Source organism: Bactrocera tryoni, unplaced genomic scaffold, assembly GCF_016617805.1.
Source record: "Bactrocera tryoni isolate S06 unplaced genomic scaffold, CSIRO_BtryS06_freeze2 scaffold_11, whole genome shotgun sequence".
NCBI lineage: Eukaryota > Metazoa > Arthropoda > Insecta > Diptera > Tephritidae > Bactrocera > Bactrocera tryoni.
The window spans coordinates 18354659-18376621 of NW_024395824.1; the positions used below are offsets into that span (position 1 = coordinate 18354659).

Below are 21963 nucleotides of genomic sequence, written 5' to 3' on the forward strand. Positions count from 1 at the left end.
AAAATCATCTTAACCATTTCCATTTAACTTGTACATATATGACTACTTTAAATTGATTAGGAAGTGCTGTCTTCCACTCTCAGAAATACCCGAAAATTCTTAGATGGTATACAATTTTGCAGGGAGTGAAAGGATAGACTAAAAAGTAAGATTCTTAAATGATTTAACTTTTCACAACGTGAAAAAATAACCTAGTAAACATGATAATTATACACAGACAGTTTCTGATGTATTTTGATTGTTTTACGACATTACATACTATCTGGCTTTCCTTTCTTGGTAGCCGAACTCCGACGTGAGCTAACGTTTACAGTAAGATTAAATTGAATCATCGATCATATATAAAAATTATCGATACTGAGAAACCTTCTATTCTATACGCATTAGCTAGCTTAGGTCAGGTTCACAGATGAGAACTGTTACCTCCTATAGTGGATATTTTGAGAGATGGATGTGGAAACTGTGCTATAAGTACTCAAGCATACGTCACTAGTCTTCAGGAAGAACCAGTGCAGTCTTCGGTAACGTCGTATTACGTAAACGCTAAAGGAACTTCTTTAAGCAGTTTAAATCTCTGAGATCCGATGGTAACAATGCCTGCACAGTTTCAGCACTGACTGTTGATATTATATTTCACTGGTTGGAATTATCTGCGTACTGCGTCAGATTAGCGCCACACCACTCGGTAGCTTGGAGGCAAGTAAGAGTAGCGTTCGTTCCCAAAAGCAGGTAAAAGCCCATATATCACTGCAGCATAGGACTTCAGGCCTGAAGTCCTTTTGTTTCTAAAATCTTTAGCGTCATGAATCTGTAGGTGGTTGTTATGGGTTGAAGTTCAAGCCAAAGCACTGTTTACGGGCTCAGCATGCTACTTGAGTATCGCCTGGCTGTCCTTTATACATAAAGACTACGCTGTGCGGAAACCTTCCAGCTCATACGTCGATGCGAAGCTCTTCCAGTGCGATTTCCAAGCATTGAAGAATGAAGGAAGGAATTTTCGGGTAGCCTTGAGACAGGTGCATGCTGTACCTGAAAACAAAACTCCGTGGGGCCCACATATACGTTAAGGATGCCGGGTCTGGTTAGCTAGCCGTTCACAAGAAAGAGGTGTGAGTAAGGGTAGTGTTCTCTTGTTTGACACGATTGGACCTTTGTTTGAGTCTCTTGAGGACTTCACGCAAAACTTACGTTGACGGTTTGTCCAGGAGGAACAAATTCATGGTGGATGATGTCTTTGATGTCAAAAAAGACAATGATCATAACAAACGTCTTTGTCGCAGATTTACCGAATTCCACGCATTCGTTTTAACGAATGCTGGTCATTTATTTTTTGAAGATTAGCTTTTTCAAAAGTTGGTCCATCCGTTGAGTGTAATTTTCTGCGACATCTCGGTCGAGCATTTCGACTGGTAACTGGCGAATGATACGCTGGATGTTTCGTTCCAACGGCTGAATCTAAGATTGTTCGCATAAATTTTAGAATTTACATATACCCACAGGAAAACATTAAGACAAAAATGGACCTCATCGCTGAACGAAATTTGGACCTCGGATCTTCTTGGAACTGTTCAAGAGCCTATAGAGCGTCAGTACGAGTTACGCCGAATAGGTCTTCGTGTACACTCTCAGCTACGGTTGCTATATTTTCTTCAATACGTGCTGGACGTGATGTATTTAGTCCGATGTTATCCAATAGTGAATGCTGGGTCTTCAGATGGGTGATGGTAATGCGAATACTTAGTACTCTCAGTAGGCCTATTCTGATGCCGATAAGTTGGGCGAAGTGCGCGAAGCACATTCTTTACTTAACGTGAATTTTCGAAATAAAGGTGAAGATGATTCGTCTAATATAGCACCGTGCGACTTTTCCTTTCGAAAATGCAATTGCCCATGAAAGGAAAGCATTATGCAGACGTAGAGGCCATTCCATACCGGCCAATGAGCTAAAACACTCGTTCGACATGCTTTTGGACCGTGCAAAAAGCTGTACTGTAGCAGAAGGAGACTATTTTGAATAAAATAAATGGATTTTGCCGAAAAAACCATTTGTCTCTGGTTTTTTTTCTTAAGTCCTGTTTACTTTGGGACGCACCTTGTAGACTCTTGTATCATGATCAGGGTTGGGATTTTTTTGATTCAAAAATTTGGGATACAAAATTAGTCCCGACGTTGGGACAAAAATTAGAAATTGGAAAGTTTACATTTTATTTTGAACGTGCAAATATATATAAGGAACTAGGTATACCTACATATAGTAAGTATGTTATTATGATTTTTTTTTCAAATAAGTATACAATAAACTTAAGTGTACATTTCTGAAACAAATAAAATATAACATACATAGTGCACCCTTCATAATATTTTATTTGTAAGAGTCTCTTAATTATTATACATAAACTGATACCCGACTAGGAGCTCAAAAGTACAGTTAGAGTTGGAGCTCAAAAACAAATTTAAATACCACCCTACTTATTTATATATCTGCATACATATGTACGTATTTAGGCAAATGTCAGAAAAGGTCAATAGCATATGTTTATGATATGAAGTCATTGTTGTTGCTATTGTAATTTATACTTTCATATTCAGATATTCAGCAATAAAGATCCCTTGCTAGGTAACTTTCTTTAACAGTAATACCCTGCACGTGCATATTTTGCATGCGCTATCACAGAACCTATGTACGTGTATGTGTATATGTTAGCAAATTTGTATTGCTACTCCTGAATTGATTTCGTCACAACATGGCATTGTTACTGTTGCTTTAATTGTTTTTGCAGCTATTGCTGAGTGGTTTGTTGTATTGGCAGACTGGCTGGTTATGCAGAATATGCTTCATGCTCGTGTTCATATAGTACATACATATCTAACACGAGTACGCGAGCACATGAGTGTGAGAATTCTACTATATTTGTCTTCATTTGCTTTGTTTACTTTGAGGTTTTTTACTGAGTCGTGTCAATAACATTGAATATTGAAACGCAGTCTATTAATACCGCAAAAGCATTGGCAAATAATACATCAGTAAACATGCATATGAGCTAGAGCTTGGTGTGTGTGTGTCTGCGTGTGGTAGCAAGACCATAAGAAAGCAAGCAAAATCAGAAGTTATCTTATTTTGCAGTAACTCTCATCATCTTGGCCACCCTCTCTCTGCCTCTACACACTTGTTATTATTTTTCTTAACCATGCAAGTTTTGAAGCTGAGCACACACTACTACATACATACAAACCCAATCCATATCATCGGCAGTGTGCCTTGATTCATGGTTGTCATGGTTTTTTTCAGGTAATGAATATTCCAATGAAATATTCACTTAACGGACGAAATACTGTAAAATTTATGAAAAATAAATTTTCCGACAAGTTGTTTATTCTTGGGCATATATGTATGTATGTGTATATGTGCTGCAGCAAAGTACTTGTGTGCTTTAAGCTCTCTTGATAAGAGTTGAGTAAAACTAAAACTTTTGACTTTTCACACAGAAAACGTATCGCAAGTAGCGAAACGGAATAACAGCAGAAGATATTCAAGGTAAGGCAGAGTGTAGCAAAACAAAACAAAAACGATATTAGCATACAGAGCGTATACGCAACCTTATCAAATGCTTTAAATTGCATGAAATATTTTACACAAACAAATGGTGCATGGAATGTGAGAAAAGCAAAAAATCGAGACACAAACATCTAAAGACTCAAACATGCTCGTGTATTGGTGTATTTTTTATTTTAAAGGGGGAAACTTCGAAAGATACTGTAATTTTTCCGGACGGTATGCACGATTGGTATTGACCGCGAAAGAAGACCCAAAACGCCCACGTACTAAACCCTTAACCCTATTGTCTTTGCTCATTGAGGCTTGTGACTGAGAGGCAAGTCCTGTTGAACTTTCGTATACTCTTCTGAGGTCTATGGCCATTTTCTCTGGTGGCATAATGTTCAAAATGCACTCGTGACTAACCTTGGCCAAAAGCGCACTCCTATTTTGGCTTGGTCCACCAATGTTGGCCATTATTCTTGCTAGAGCGGCCGTTACACGTGCTGCTTTCTCACATGCCTTTTCGATGTGCGCCTTGTAGCTAAGTCTATTGTCTATCAGTACCCCTAAATACTTCAGCGACTTCTGTGTCATGATACTATGACCGTCGGTACTATGTTTGATGTTTTTGGGTTTTTTCCTACTTGTGATCAGCACAGTTTCTGTTTTTTGAGCAACGAGTTGGAGGTTTTTTACCGTGAGCCATTCCTTGATCATCGTTGCCGCATGATTGCAGAGATTCTCACGTTGGTCAAGTTCTTTTGCCATTACGGTTATGGCAATATCATCCGCAACCCAATTATCTGCACCTGCTTCGGGTGTGGGAGGCGCAGCACCCAGTTCCACAACAATGAGCCAAGCACAGAACCTTGTGGAACTCCGCCCGTTACCGCATAATTTTTTGTCCGTCATCTGTCTCATACAGTAACAGCCGGTCGACACTGCAGTTTGGGTTCCTAACTACGCTGCTCTGATGCTCTTTATCGAATTTTCATCAAAGCTACTCAACTCATTTACTTGCTACTCAACTCATTTACTTGTCATTTACTTGTCCTCTTTAGTCGTGATTTCCTGTCAAAGTCACGTAGTTATAGTATGATTCTCGTGAGTTAAAGCTGTTATCCGGGCCTTTTCTCCCAAAACTTTGCTTATTTCGGTTTTGAAGATGCCTGTGTTCTTCATCTGTGGCTCTTTTAACTCTGGCAGGATTTGTCTTTTGGCCGTCTCTCTGATCATTATCACATTTTCCCCCAGTTTCTGCAGGGTATCATCTTTTTTAACAGTCCTTGGAATGTCGTTGTATGACATGTCTTTGGGTTTTTCAATGATCATTGCATCAGTTCGAGGTGGCGGGTTATATGGTGCCTTATTTTGTGGCTCTACGTTTTACTCTTTCCTGGGGACTTTGTATGTAATTTTGCTATCACACCGAGAAGATCTCTTCTTGTGTTGTTGATAGACCGTTAGTGGGCGCGTAATATTTCGATCAGCTTCTTGATCGCATTCCCTTGTTCAGTCATACAGTCTTCATGAGGTTGTACCAGCCTCTGCAAGTGGGAGAGTGGTGTGGTGTCGCCTCAACGCTGGTGGTAATGACCTCCTCTCAAAGGTTTGTCAACACCAAGGTTTTTGATGGGGGACTCACCCATCTTTGGTGCCCTCTTAATGGGATCTGTATTCGTTATCATCGAGTCGTGTGCAGGGGAGCGGGTCGTGTTAGACAGGAACGGGGTACCCTCGGGGACACTGCCCCTACCCCAGTTCCTGAGGTCTGCCTTTCTAAGCCAGTCTGAAAAGATGGACGGACGGGCTGCCCGGGGCAACGTAGGCTACTACTCCTGCGTTCAATGCACACCTTGACCAGGGCCCGAAGGGGCTGTTTCTCGGATACACACCGCGGCGGACACACGGCACAGCATGTTCGTCACCCTCTCCATCCCGCTGGTAGAGAAGTCGCTGTCGGCATTTTGAGGAACTCCGCCGGTCGTCGTCGGGGATTGCTTATTACTTTTAAACTTATTTCTGCACCGAGCTGCTACTACAATCCGTTCGCTATCCGGGTAACCTGCCAACTCTCCGGTAGCTTAGAGCCTGGCTAGAGAGCCCACCATAGAACAAACACTAACTGGGCGTATTGAGTTCGAAGCGACGTTGATGCAAAAAGTTAAAATAAATGCAAAAAAATCAAAAGAAGGGTAATAAAAACATGTAAAATAGGTTATTGAAGTTGTTGTGGCTAGATAAGCAATTAGAAAGTATACAGAGCATTCGATTTATTAATTTTGTACTTAAAGAATGTACGAGAAGATTCTTAATAGTGTATGATAGTTCTCACTCAAAGTTTGAAAATTAGCAGTAATGATGTTCGATATACATATATCAGATTTTCCATTAAAATTTATTAACCTTTAAATAATGAGAAAGATAGCAACTCACGCTTACCAAAGCTCTTACACATTCAGAGAATTTTTAAAACCAATACTTTAAACATTTTACAACAAATACAAACTCATACAAACATATATGACTGGTGTCAAAATTCAAAAATAAAGCACAACAACTCAAAAACGCATCTTTTATGAGGAATGTCGTAGAAACTTTGTTTCCAAAACCCCTAAGGTAGATCCTTCACTGCATTGGCAGCCAGAAAAATAAAGCAGAATTCAAAATAAAGGCATCTTTTAAGAACAACTCGTAAAACGCATCTTTTACTGTCATTTTTTGATGGCTTGAATGTACATAGGATTAGTGGGAGTTAGTAGAAACTTCACAAAACCAAAAGGAACTCTAGTCTGCCAATTTGAATACACTGAATAGAAATCATCATAGAAATTAATCGGTTGTCGTTTTTTTATATTTTGTAAGCAACTCAAAGACAAAAAGGTTTAGAGTAAATCAATTTTACATAAATTTCGTAAATATTATGAAACAAAGTCAAAATATATTTTTATTTTTATTGATAAATATGTTTTTTGACTATGTTATAAAAAATTCTCGTTATCGACATATTTATTTTTATTCAAGTTTAAGAACATCTCTGAATAATGAAATGTAATAGACTTTGTGACTGTCACTTACAGAATAGCAAAATCGTGTCAAGTCTCAAAAATTGTCTCTAACTTAAAATCTCAAATTTAGAGACTTGAGACTGTATCACAGTACAGAATCGCACGGTAATAGTGCATTAATAATACTAATATATTACTCTCCTTAATACTTACCTTAACATAATCTAGTACAATGTTTAACGAAAGCTAATTATACTTACGCTCTTTGTAACATATAATAGGTTGTCAAAAAAGTCTTGAGGTATTTTCATTGAATTTTATTTATTTCTATTTTATTTTTTTATTTATTTTTTTTTAAACTATTTTTTTCTACTATGCCGGTCTCTTTCGACCAATTCAGCGATTTTATCGCAATTTTCGACGACAGGCCTTCCGGAGCGTGGCGCATCTTCGACCTCTCTACACCAGAATGAAAACGTTGAAACCATCGTTGTGCGGTGGAAATGGAAACTGTATCGGGTCCATAAACTGCACAAATTTTATTGGCGGCTTGAGATGCATTTTTGCCTTTATCGTAGTAGTACTGTAAAATATGCCGTATTTTCTCTTTATTTTGCTCCATGTTTGCGACGCTATAACTCACGAACGACTTAAAAGAAACGACAATCAATCAAACACGTGTTAGCGCGTGAAATGAGCCAGAGAACATAAAACATAGAGAAGGTGCAAATTGAATTCTGTATGATGTTCGATTGGACGGCGAACAGAGCTTATAAGATTGCGACACCGAATTCCACCATTCTCGCTGCTATTTAGCAGAATTGAGCATGTGCAATGGCAGAAATATATGTAAAGCGACTGAATTCATACGAGAATGAATAAAGAGAATTGCTTTGTAGAAAAATATACGAACTCACACAGAAAACGTAAAAAAGCATTCTCTGAGTGACATATGCATGCTTATATTGTATTATATGAACCATTGTTTTCCGAAAAATGGTAAAACTCGAACGAGCACCTGCTGTAAGTGACTTAGATATGCCAAGCTGTTCTTCAACGCAAAGAGATGTGAACTTAACAGTGGAAACTATTGAAAGTGAGATAAGTAGTGCTTCTTTGGTACCTCCTGTGAACGTAGAAACTACAAGTTCTTCAACAATACCCAGTAGAAATTTTTCAGGTGGTGGACCATTAAAAAAAAGGGCAATGCAAACAAAATTATTTGTTACAAGCACGCGATCTGAGCTTTCGGAAACTGAAAAGAGAAGTATAGATGAGTCCCTTATTAAAATGATTACAAGAGATATGCAACCACTCTCTATTGTTGAAAATGAAGGATTTCGAGAATATACAAAAAAGCTTCAGTCTTTGTATTCAATCCCAAACAGAAAACTTCTTTCCAACACAATGTTGCCTTCAAAATATAACGAGGCGCGGAAAAAGCTTCATGCCATTTTGCAAAATATTTCACACCTTTCTATAACAACAGATATGTGGACTACTGACAGCCAGAAATCTTTTTTGTCTGTAACTAGTCATTTCGTTTGGGAAAGCAAAATGAACTCAGCAGTCCTGGCAACTAAAGAAGTGTTCGGCTCACATACTGCTCAAAACATAACCACAGAATTAAAAAGCATTTTTGACGAGTGGTCAATTTTTAACAAAATAGTGACGATAGTGAGTGATAACGGTACAAATATTAAAAAAGCGATAAGGGATATACTGCAAAAACACCACCACACATGTGTCGCTCACACCCTAAATTTATGCGTTGTGGATGCTATTTTTATGCTCCTCAGATTTTAGAGCTTATAACGAAATGCAGAGCTATAGTAACATATTTCCATCATAGCTCTCAAGCAGCAGAAAAACTTAAATTTATGCAAAAGCAAATGGGAGTAGCTGAATTTAAGATGAAGCAAGACGTTGCTACTAGACGGAACTCTGGCCTTATAATGATGGAACGTATATGCTTGATAAAAGAACCGCTCTCTGCTGTACCAACTTCCTTACCAAGTGCACCGAACTTTCTGAATGCATCAGAATGGGAAAGGTTACGTGATTCCATCACTGTATTGAAGCCGAATGGTTGGGAGAAGAGGTATCAGCATTCATACAGCGGAACCAAAGGACTGCTACAGCCCCAGTAATAGAATTACCCGCGGATAAAAGTAAATTATCTCTTTGGACTCTACTTGACCAAAAAGTAGCGGAAGCAAAAACTATTTGTCACAACGCCCCTAGTGTTAATGTACATATTTCTTTGGAACAATATCTTAGACAAGATTTCGTTGAGAGACATCAAAACCCTTTAAACTATTGGGACAGCAAAAAGGCAACTTTTCCAGAACTCTACAAGCTTTCCAAAAAATAATTATGTATACCTGCTACTTCAGTTCCTTCCGAAAGGGTTTTTTCTAAAGCTGGGCAAATAATAAATGATAGAAGAAATAGACTTAAAGGTGAAAAGCTAGATCAAATAATATTTTTAAATAGCAGTTTTAATATATAATTAATATTTTTTTGCGTTCTTCTGATATTTATATTTATATTGATTTTATATGATATTGAATATCTTTTCTGTGCTTTCCTATTTTTATGTTTTATTAAAATATTGAATTAAATTAAACCTTTGTATTGGTTTAATTAAAAATGAATAAAATTCCAGTACTTTTTTGTTGTTTGAAGAGCACGCCTTTGCTTAGTTATTGAATTTGATTAAATAAATGAATGAATGAAAGAACGAAAAAATTCATTCGATAGTCAAAATCATTCAGTCATTAACAATCGAAATGAAATCACTCGATAGTTCCCAACACTAGTCTGCTTGCTTATGATGTGTGGATGATATGCGGTGTAGTCGTGTTGAGTATGGTGTGTACAGTACCTGTCCAATAAATTACTAACGAACAAAAAAAAAATTATCCGGAGTTCTAACTTTAACAATTAATAAAAACATAAATAAAAAAATATAAAATTATTGTTTTCGTTCGTAATTTATTGCATGTGTGGGGTGTAGGAGTATTATATTAAGAGGGGGGTCAAGTGCTCCTTTAGCCAAAAACATTTCATCAAATACCTTTAAATTTCACAAATTTATTTAATTTTCATTGTTTTACATTAATGCAACGATGCAACAAATCCCTCCGTTTACATATTTTTTTGGTACGATTTCAATTTGGCCATCGCTCATTTCCAATTGCTAAACGTCAAAACCGTCGATCAGCTGTTCGAGTTCAGGAGGTTTTGACGTTTAGCAATTGTTCTCTCACTTCCAGTGCGAGAGGAGTTAAACATCTCTTTGTCTCTGGTTCGGGTAATTGTTGAACCTCGGCATGAATCCTTGGTTATTTTGCGCATAGTTGGGAGAGTGTTGAGGATATCCGAATGCATTATGGTCGAAATTTCTTCTGGGGGAGTGGGAATATGTTAATTCGGCGTAAAAAGCTCTATTGTTACTAAAATCATTAAAATTGTTATATCGGGCAGGTCGTGGGGGTGGTTGAATATTGGCTTTGTGTGCATTATTCGCATGATTTATTCTATACGTCATGTTGTCAAGTTTTTGACATAGGAGAAATTTGTACTTGGGGCAAGGACGTTGATTTTCTCATGCTGAGAAGAGACAGGTAAATCGCCATTTGAGGTCACCTCTAATAGAAATGTCAAGTCCATTGTCCCTATATGAATTGATGTAAGACTAAATGGACTCTGATGCTTAACTCAAAAGACATGAAATTCTGTAATACTTGAAAGTGAAAGAGTGTTTGTAAACTTTTTGGTAGAAAGTCGGAATGTCGTCGTGGCGTTGGACCAGAGTGGTCATCTGGTATTCGAGGGTACCTATGTTCCTTTTATCCGAATATTGCATCATAAGGCATTTTCGAATTTGACTCCAATCAAGTGGAGTATTGTACGACTCCAAAGCGGTGTCGACATCGCCAATTATTTTATGCCTGATCGTATGAGGTATCGCGAAGTACTTAGGGGTATTTTTGACTCCCTCATAAGCTTTAAAAATTCTGTCTACGCTCTTCCTCCAGGAGTTAAATTCTCCTGGTCGTCCTGAAAATTCTCTAAGACATTTAACCATGTCAGGAGTTTTATCTAATTCGTTTATGTTGTTCGCGTTCAGTGTCATACTGTGGTCGTGTTCGGTAAAGTCAGTTATAGTCTGCGTACTCATTCATTCGCGTACTTCTCGAACTATTGTTGTTATTAGAGTGGGGTTAGGGGTGGGAGGGTTTAAAGGATGGGTGGAAGGATTTGAAAAATGGGTGGTATGCCCATAATCTAACCTCATTTGGTTTAGTTGTTCAATTAATTCTTCCCGCTCCGCTGGGGTGCGCCACGAGCTGCGGGTTGGAATCGGGGTATACGGCCGCTATGGATGGGTGGCCGATTCAATTCGCGTGCTGCGCTGCGATGTAGCAGCGCGTGATGCGGCCTGTGGCATATTTGGGACAGCCCGCGTGACTCACACGCTGCAGTCACATGTGTATGTGACAGGCAGTTATGGCAATGCCCGTGGGCCTTGGCAACTTGCTGCCGTTGCACGGGTCGCATACCCCGAAATATGCCACAATGGTGCAGGCGATGTGGGCGCCGACAGATGGGGCACCTTAGGGTCTCCGAAGTCCTTGATGGGATCGGTGGTGGTCGGGTGCCACCACGAGGCGCAGTTACCGGTACAGGCGCCGGCGTGGTTGCCGGTGCGGTTGCTGGCGTGGTTACCGGAGCAGCAGCCGATGCTGTTGCAACTACCGTTCGGGGCGCTGGTGTAGGCCCGTTGCGTGGCACATTGGTTACCGCCCGAGCGGTTGGCGTAATTGCAACTGGCGTATCTACATCTATGGTAATCTGTGGTAAATGAGATGGTTATTTATATATATCTGTCATTGTAAGTTGATATGGGCAATCATGCACGATATGTGGCATGAATGGGCCGTCGTATTGATCGACCATTTTTAGTTTTCTTTACGGTTTATTATTTTTACGTTCGGTTTGTTATTTTTTATTAACGGTTTGTTTTGGCGTATTTTTCGTTTTCGTATTTAATTTAGTGATTTTATTATATCGCGATATTATCAGTTCGGTTTTTTCGGATTTCGGTTTCGCGGTCGTCTGTGGTTGGTAAAAAGCACAGCTTCACGAGCGGTCTGGTTAGTGTTCCGTTTTGCGTACGGTCATGTGACCGTCGGAGCCATAATGTAGCTTTTCTATGCGGCCTAGCCGCCACTCGGTAGGGGGTAGACAATCATCATGAATGAGGACACAGTCTCCAAGTTTAAGCGCTTGTTCAGGAGTCTTCAAGCGGTATCTTTTGTGGAGATCCTTTATGTATTCGTCAATCCATTGGCGGCTGAAATCATGATGGAGAAATTTAATTCGTTCCCATCGATTTAATAGAGATAGCGACTCCACGCTTGGCTCAGGAATGGCCAGGATGGGTGCTCCTTTTAGAAAATGCCCTGGAGTTAAGGCGGTGAAATCTGAGGGGTCTTGCGATAGTACTGTGAGTGGCCGTGAATTGAGAACGGCTTCAATTCGATTTAATAACGTCGTGAACTCTTCGTAATTGAATTTATAATTTCCAGCTACCCGTTTGAAATGGGATTTGAAGCTTTTCACAGCTGATTCCCATAAACCGCCCATATGAGGAGCGCTTGGGGGTATGAATTGCCAATTGATACCTTGAGGGGCGTACTTTTGTACAATGTCGGGTGAGACTTGTCTTAAAAAATCCACAAATTGCTTTTCTGTGGCTCGTTGAGCTCCAATAAAGGTTTTGCCATTATCGCTCATGATTTTCGAAGGGTGGCCACGTTCTGCATAGTGCAAATCTTGCTCGTGAAGATGCACTTCTTAATTTGCGGCTTAAGACGGGGGATGTAATACTCCTTGCGTACCATATGTTGCATGAGGCGATGTTCGGCGTGTCGCATTAAGATGTGGATGTAAGGAGGAATAATATGGCAAATGGGGACCTCTCTAGAATTATAATGGGGTGGCGTTCATTGTATGTTAGGCTCGAATTAGCGAGCCGACCATTGGCACGAAGCAGACCTTTCGTGTCCAGAAATGGGTTTAGAACTAAGAGTGAGCTCTTTTTATCAATCTGCTTCGATTCTTTTAGTAGTGATATATCGCGGCTGAAATAGCGCGCTTGTGTATATGCTATTAGTGCGACCTTTGCCTTTTGTAACTCTAGGTGCGTCACTGTGTTGCATGGGAAATTATGTGATCCCTTAACTTTACTTTTGAGTTGTTCTATAAATGTGAACATATAAGCAACTACTCTGATAGCTTTTGGAACGATGAAAATCGTTCAAGGATGTCGGCATCATCTAATAATGTGTGAAAGGTGGCGATTTTTCGACCTTCTGGTGCGATAATGTTGCGCATGGGGGATTGTGGCCAAGAATCAGGAGATTCTATCAACCATTGGGGGCCATTCCACCAGAGGGTGGTGGTAGCAAGGTTCAGGGGTTGCCCTCTTGTCCCAAGATCGGCAGGATTGTCAGCACTGGCTACGTGCCGCCAAGTGGCTGATCCTAATAGATCAAGTATTTGGGACGCTCGATTAGAAATATATGTTTTCCACGCGTGTGGTGGCTTTTCTAACCAGGATAGAACTATTTCGGAATCGGACCACATATATAGTTTGCATTTTGTCATATTTAAATGCATTTGCACCATGGCTACTAATTTTGACAGCAGTAGTGCGCCACATAACTCAAGTCGTGGGAGACTTATAGTTTTCAAAGGTGCCACCTTTGATTTTGCTACTAATAAGTGGCTTGTGGTCGTGGTGTCGCTTTGCGAGCGCACATAGATAGTAGCGCAGTATGCCTTTTCAGAGGCGTCACAGAAGCGATGTAATTCGACTTTGTGATCGGGGGAGTAATTCACCCATCGCGGAATTTGAATCTGAGAAATATCATTCAGATTGTTTGCAAACTGGGACCATTTTTCTAAGCGAAGAGGTTTCACTTGTTCGTCCCAGTCGGTTCCATCTAGCCATAGTTCTTGTATTAAGATTTTAGCTTGGATCATAATTGGCGAAAGCCATCCTACGGGGTCGAAAAGTTTTGCCACCGAGGATAAAATCTGTCTTTTCGAAATGGCTGATAATGCGGATATGGACTCTGTCATGCATGAGAACTGGTCCGATATCGCATTCCATTGGATGCCTTATGTTTTTGTTGTACTTTCCTTTTCGAATATAAGGAAATTAGTGTGCAACAAATTTTCGTTTGGAATATTTTTGATTATATTTGGGTGATTTGCCGTAATCTTTTTTAATGGAAACCCTGCGGAATTGAGGGCTTTTATTAGTTGTGATAAGGCCTCGTATGCTTGTGGAAGATTGTGACTTCCAAACAGAATATCGTCTACATACGTTTATGTTTTCAAAACTTCAATTGCCAGAGGAAATTCTGGATTCGTGGAGGGTTCGAATGATGGCCACTGTAGTAAATGTCACAAGGACCTACTCGTCTCTGTCCTTGTCCCGTCCATCGGATTTCTTGGACGGCGGTGATGTCAGCCTTTATTTTTACGAGGACACCAACCAGCTGGGCAGCGGCACCTTCCCAATTAGGGGCCCGACAATCCAGGTGCATGCCCTCAATTCGTAGTCCTTATTTCGTTTTCCATGGTCGTCATCAAAAGGGGGGTCTCTCATCCGAGGCTGTTTGCTAATTTTCATTGGTAGAATTTTTTACGTGGCGGGTCCCAAACCCAGCGCACAACCCTGCGGAGGGGATGTTTCGCCTTCTCACTTTAGCTCGCCTTCAAACGGATGTTCTTAGGCTACCCAGAGGATACTTGGTCAGAGACCGGAAGTAGTGAGCTGCTTGAGTCATATGTGAAAGAATCGTTTCTGGCCACTCCCAAGTGAATGGCGATCAGAGAACTTTCCTCACTTGCGTGAACTTCTACATATGACTCCATCAATCATGAATATACGCCAATTCTAAAATCAGAAGCTGTAAATCTGTTGGAGAGTGGGTCCCGCAAATAGATATCGTTTAAAGAATTCCCTGAACTAGTGGTTTTCGAGGCATTAAAAACAACTCTTACTTTTTTTTTTTCTCTAGCTTCACTACTGCGTGATGTGGCAGATAAAAGGAGTAGTATTTGCCGTTGACGATTTTCTCCCCTGGAGTTACGTCCTCCATGTGATCTTATTGGATGTATTCTTCTAACACACCATCATACTCTGATTTGAGTTCACCTTTTTTAAGTAGGTTTCTTTCCATACATACTTAGCAACTCGCTGTATTGCAGAGGTGCGAGAGTGACCTAAGGCGAGTGTGTGTTAGGAAATTGTTGCTTAAGTGGTAGTCGTAATGACGTACCGACCGTTTTCTGATCTAGTAGTGGTGGCCTTGTAAAAATCCTCACAATACTGGATCTTCAGGGGTTTTACTCGGATATGGGGGGGAGTTCTTCTAATTCCCAAAATTTTCTCAATTGTGAATTGAGGTACTCATTTGAGACTTCCTCAACTTGAGTTGTCAATGTTGTGACTAGTTCCGCAACTAGTCCGCTTAGGACCCATCCGAAAATGGTATTTTGCGCCAGAAGTGTTTTGGTAATTTTCTCAATACCTCGAGAATAATTTGCAGGTATGAGATCGCCGCCTAATAGGAGATCTATTTGAGCGGGGGTGTTGCAGTTTGGGTCTGCTAGCATTAGGTGTGAAACCTTTTGCCAATGCTTGCTATTTATATGATAGCTGGTAGCATGTTGGTTAATTGCGGTAAGACAATAGCTTCTGCTTATATGCGCTTATCCGCTTTGGGGGAAAAAAGGCTAATGGGGCAGATTTTATTTGAGTTTTGAACAACTCTTCCGCCCATTCCCGTGATTTAAAAATTGGCCAGTTTTGTTGGCAACTGAAGCCTGTTTTGTGCCCTAGACGCTATAAATGATCGTTGTGATCCTTGGTCTATTAAGGCTCTGAGTTTAAACAGTTCTCCTCGGTGTTCGATGGAGACTACTGCTGTGGGTAGTAGTACCCTACTGTGATTTTCGCTGTGTAGCGTTTGGGTTTTTAACGCCTTTGAGCAGCATGGTGCTTCTTGGCAGTTTTCAGAATTTGCTGTGGCAACTAAACATGTTGCTCGTTTAACGTTTGCATTGTTTATGGGTGAGCTGGAAAAATTGGTTATATGTAACATACAGAATGATGTCTTTTATGGCAGTAGATCGCAATGTAAATTCGCTTTCGCAATCTTTAAAACGTATGCGCATGTGACACACACAGTTAGTATTATTAATTTTTTCGTTCTACGAAAATTGTTTCTGATCGCTAACATTCATTTTTTTGAATTTTTTCGCACGATTTTAGCTTGTGTATCTCCTCTACAAAGTTCGGCATGACGATTGTTTATATTGTTCGGATGTGAACGATTGATTTTTAAAAAATCTTCTATTTAAAATTAGTGTGAATTCACTTGCTTGGGGTCTATTTGAAGCTTCTATTGAGGTCAGTTTCGAACGTTTCTTTCGTTCTGACTAGTTTTTTTGCACTCTTTCTGCAATTTCATTCTGGGTAGTAAGAAATTTTCTTTCATTTTGCCACGTTGGGTACTTTCTTCGCAATGAGAGCGACTGCTTCTACAAAAGTAACGATTTTTCTGGTAATGCAGCTGTGCATATATTTACCAGAATGGGGTCCCAATTATCTGTGGGAATATTCTGTGTCGATAAAACCGACAAACAAATTGAAACCGTGGATTGAAGCTTTATGAATTCTTCACTGGTTTCTTTCTGAATTTTTGGTAAATTCATTAGTATCGTCACTTGCTTGTCGACCAATATTCTCTCGTTTTCGTAACGTGCTTTTAGAGCTTCCCAAGCAAAATTAAAATTTTCGTCATTGAGAGCGAACCGTTTGACTATTACGCATGCTCGACCTTTTGTTTTGTATCGGAGGTGATACAATTTTTGCGCTTGTGATATATTAGGATGGTTTATGTACACGGCCGTAAACATGTCCCGGAAGGACGGCCATTCTTCATAACCACCATGAAATATATCTGTGTCGCATACTGGCACTTTAAGGTGAATGCCTGAACTTGCCTCTTGGGCTTGTCTTTGTGATAGCTCTACCCTCGGTTGTGGAGTAGGTGCAATTGCTCTTAAAAGCTTTAGTTGATCAGAAATCATTGCTTTTGTGTCTTCGAACTGGTCTAGGCAGTGTTCATACTTGGTGTATGCCGAGGATTTAAAATTTTCCGGTAGATGTGAGTCGTCAGATTCTACGATTGCGTCATATGCCGCTTGGAGTCGTGTCCAGAAGTTGTCTAAATTGTCTTTCTTGATTTCTAATACCAATTCAGAATTGTCTTGAATCGGTGAAGATGAAAATCGAGTGCAGTATCGTATCAAACTGTCACTCTCAGCAATGAATTTTGTGTATAAAAATATCTTTACCCCTCTTTAGTTTGCTGTAGCACCTTGCTTTGAGCGTGTAGCTTCAGCCTGTGTACACGGACTTTTCGTCTGAAATCATCTTTGGAACTTTTAGCAACTGAGTTGTTTTCGATTCCTTTGAGTCTGAGCTCATTTAAAAAATGTATAGAATGAATCAAAACGTCTTAGTGAAAACTAGACTTGTAGATAAAATGTCGAATAGAAGACTCTTTGTATGTAAGAGTTTCATAAAAAATCAATAAAACCAATGGCTTTTTAACAAACCGAGATTTCAAATTATTTTCGTATATATGTATGTATATAATTGGACGAGAACTCTTTTAAGCAAATAAGAGTTATCAACGAAATTGATATAAAGATAAAACGTATTTGATAATAATCACGAACTTAAGTTAGTTAGAGTTTTTAAAATGAAATAAATAAGTAATCACTTAAATTTGATTTAATGATTATTATTTTTCTTTTATTTTTTTTCTTTTTAAATGACCGGAAATTATTTAAAGTAGTTTATTTTTCTGTGTATATTTCTTTTATATATACTTTATGTCCAAATGTCCTATAGGGTATACCTATAGGTGGATATTTTATTTATTATGTGCTAATGAGCGCTCGTCTTAGAGATCACTGCACTTTGTTCATATACATTAGGGTGTCCGTTATTTACCAAATTGATTATTTTTGACGAGACGCCCCCTAAACTTTTAGTTTTCCATCTAAAAAAAAATATCAGACAATAAAAAGCGCTTAATTTTCATAATAAACCTTGCCCCAAACACGATACATTTCCCATTGAAATTACATGGGATTTTGCCACTTTTAGCGAATATTTTTTTTCTCTGGAACTTTCTCGTTTGTAGGAATAAAAAAGTCATATTCTTGTAGAGAATTGAATGCTCTACAAAAAAAATCTGTTTCGATATACTCACTCCTTTAAAAGTTATTCAAGGTTAAAGTTAACTTCTGGGTAATTTCTGGAATTTTCGAACTTCTACGGCAAATTGAATTGTTTATTCTATTTATTCTAAAAAATATAATTTCTCTGAAACATGAAGAGTAATTAATCACATGTTGTTAACGATTAATAATAAGTTCATTTAATTTATACTGTGCAATTTGGCATCATCATTATCCAGGTTCACGCTGCCCTATCTGGCATCATCATGATCAGGTGACTCATTTTCTACCGTTGTTTGGGTCAGACCATTGTGCAGTATACAAAAACAACTAGAAGCACAATTATCAGGTGATGCGTTTTAGATTGGCACATCAAAAAAAATATTCAAATGTAACTAAGGAATGTTTAATAAAGGAAATCTGATGTACTCAAATGGTTTAAATTTGATTTGATTTGCAAATTTTTCTTATTTTTATCTTATCTTGTAGAACTTAATAAGACTAAGACAAAAAAGGGATTCGATTTCTTGAAACCTGTAAAGCCATGTAACCCCTTAACCGAGTTTTATGAAATTTCGAAAATCATTTTTTTTTTTCATTCTGTTCTAGATAAGAATCAGAGTAAAGCCGGATTTATGACCAACAAAAAATTATATTTTTTTGAATAAACAATTGAATTTTACAAAAAAAATCAATCTTCTTAAAAGTTCGAAAATTCCAGAAAATACCCAGAAGTTAACTTTAACCTTGAATAACTTTTAAAGGAGTGAGTATATCGAAAAATTGTCCAGACTTATTTTGTAGAGCATTCAATTCTGTACAAGAATATGACTTTTTAATTCCTACAAACGAGAAAGTTCCAGAGAAAAAAAAAATATTCGTAAAAAGTGGCAAAATCCCATGTAATTTCAGTGGGAAATGTATCGTGTTTGGGGCAAGGTTTATTATGAAAATTAAGGGCTTTTTATGGTCTGATATTTTTTTTTTAAATGGAAAACTAAAAGCTTAGGGGGCGTCTCGTCAAAAATAATCAATTTGGTAAATAACGGACACCCTAATATGCATGTATGTACATACATATGTATTACGCTTTTGTTTTTTACACAATCCTGCTTGTTTTTGTTGATCAAAAATCAATGGGTATTGCGGGAAATATGCCAATGTGGACTTTGAATATATGTATTTTATACGCAATCCTGCTTGGTTTTGTTAGACGAAAACCAAGGGGTATCGCGGAATATATGCCAATGTGGACTTTGAAGCAGTGAGCGTATCTACATATGCGACAATACTTATGTACAAATTTTGAATTATATAAAAAATCCTTTTTGTTATATTTATTCTTGTATAATTTATACCCAATGTCGATTGGGTATTTGTTCCAGTATATATTGACTATACATATTTATATGCGCCCGTATGTGCATATATGTATATATACGCGTATATACATATATATATGCATATATGTTTGTACGAAAAACACCGAAAAGAGAATTAACCGACCGCAGGTAATTTTCTATACTCGTGTTTCTATATATGTATATATTTTTATATTGCGCCGCATACACTTATACAGGGTATATTAAGTTTGTCTATAGCGCAAAACCAAATATGCCCTGCGAGAAATATTTTTGATTCTAAATACCTTTGGTGCCATAACACCAGAAGGAATCGTGAACAGGGAGACCCTACCTATAAAGTATATAAGTATATAAATGATCAGTATGTCGAGCTGAGTCGATTTAGCCATGTCCGTCTGTCTGTCTGTCTGTCTGTATATATACGAACTAGTCCCTCAGTTTTTTAAGATATCGTTTTGAAATTTTGCAAACGTCTTTTTCTCTTCAAGAAGCTGTTCATTTGTTGGAACGGCCGATATCGGACCATTATAACATATAGCTGCCATACAAACTAAACGATCGGAATCAAGTTCTTGTAGGGAAAACTTTCACATTTGTCAAGATATATTCACGAAATTTGGTACAGATTATTTTCTAAGGCAACAATGTAATCTCCGAAGAAATTGATCGAATCGGTTAACTATAGCGTATAGCTACCATACAAACTGAACGATCGGAATCAAGTTCTTGTATGGACAACTTTCACATTTGACAAGATATATTCACGAAACTTGATATATGTTATTTTCTAAGGCAACAATGTAATCTCCGAAGAAATTGTTCAGATCGGTTAACTATAGCATATAGCTGCCATACAAACTGAACGATCGGAAACAAGTTCTTGTATGGAAAACTTTCACATTTGACAAGACATATTCACGAAATTTGGTATATGTTATTTTCTAAGGCAACAATGTAATCTGCGAAGAAATTGTTCAGATCGGTTAACTATAGCATATAGCTGCCATACAAACTGAACGATCGGAATCAAGTTCTTGTATGGACAACTTTCACATTTGACAAGATATATTCACGAAACTTGATATATGTTATTTTCTAAGGCAACAATGTAATCTCCGAGAAAATTGTTCAGATCGGTTAACTATAGCATATAGCTCATGTACAAACTGAACGATCGGGGAATTAAGTTCTTGTATGGACAACTTTCACATTTGACAAGATATATTCACAGCTTGATATATGTTATTTTCACAAAGGCAACAATGTAATCTCTAAAAAACTTGTTTAGAACGGATTACTTTAGCATATAGCTTCCATACAAACTGAATACATAGTTACTAACAGAAATGCACCTGTGAAGGGTATTTAGCTTCGGTGCAACCGAAGTTAACGTTTTTTCTTGTTTTAATTCCAATTTCTCACTGGGCTACTTTTTTTTCGTGCTTACCAACACAGTGACAGATCCTCTCATGCCGACCACTGATGTATATACATATGTTCGCAGTGGTAAGAAGCCGCGAAAAGGAGAATTTAATATTTTTTTATGTTTGTAGATATATGTATGTATGTATATATGTTTATGTATTTGAAATATATTGATTTGAGAGTAAAGAGCAAGTTATGCTCTTCGTATGTTATAATGGTATAAGTGACATATACATATGTATGTATGTATGAAATAGAATTTTATTTGCGCATATCTTTTTTTTTCTTATGATTGCCGTAGCTTATTTTAAGCAATCCTGATTAAACATACTTGATTAAGTATAAGGGGTATTGCTGGAAAATTCTGCAATTAAATACTTGAATACTTTATTGTTTTTTGGGGATAGTTTCTGTGTTATAACACAACGGTAAGTATTTACCGGCAATCAATAATCCGCTATATGCAGTACCAAACTGCTTTGTTTGCGGTTTCTCGGTTTCTACCGGAAAATAAACCGAATACCGAAAACAGCTTGGTAACGGTTCTCACTACTTTTTTGACCGGAATTTTTGTCAAGCCGTAAATTTAATTTTGTGAAATTAAATCATACATACATAGGTACATGCGTATAATATAAAAATTGAAAGGAACGATACACTCACTTTGCTTTCCTCCAGGGGCTTTTGGGGATAGTATCCCACTAGCAAAAGGTAATAGGTAGTGTATGAGTTGGTAAGAGCCAAAGTGAGGGTCTTACTGCTGAATTCATTGCTGAATTTTAACACAGCGATGTCCTAGGAATTTCAGAACAGATCAACTCACATACTCAGGGATACAAATAGATCAGCTGTACGCATTACCAAGCTATATATCTGAAGACATGAATTAGTCAGTTGTAAGCACTACCGGCTCACATGCACCTAAATATATGAATCGATCAGTTATTGCGCATTTCCTACTAACACGAATCCAAAATAAATATCTTATAGTTTTATATTTTTAATTCAATTAGAAATAATAAAGAACTCCATTTCGGGTACAAATTGCTATGAATTAAGGTTTTATGTACATTTAAAAATAATGTCAATGTTACTTTAATTAATTGTTTTCATAATTTAATTTATTATATTTGTTTATCTTTTGCTTTATCAAAAGAGCCCGCTTTGTGATATCGGTTTTACCCATCTTGAAAGCTCTTTTGAGCTCCCGCTCATAATCGCCTTTAGTGAAACCTTCCACTTGCATTGCAAACAAAGTGTATCAAAACAAAGACTTATTCATTACGGA

At 38.1% G+C, this 21963-nt stretch overlaps 1 protein-coding gene and 1 pseudogene across 1 annotated transcript in view; both read left to right on the plus strand.

Annotated features, from left to right (window-relative positions):
* LOC120779678 overlaps positions 1 to 21963 on the plus strand; it is a 74868-nt gene that overhangs the window by 12719 nt on the left and 40186 nt on the right. The gene's annotated exons all lie outside the window — the stretch shown is intronic.
* LOC120779824 overlaps positions 8460 to 21963 on the plus strand; it is a 29718-nt pseudogene continuing 16214 nt past the window's right edge.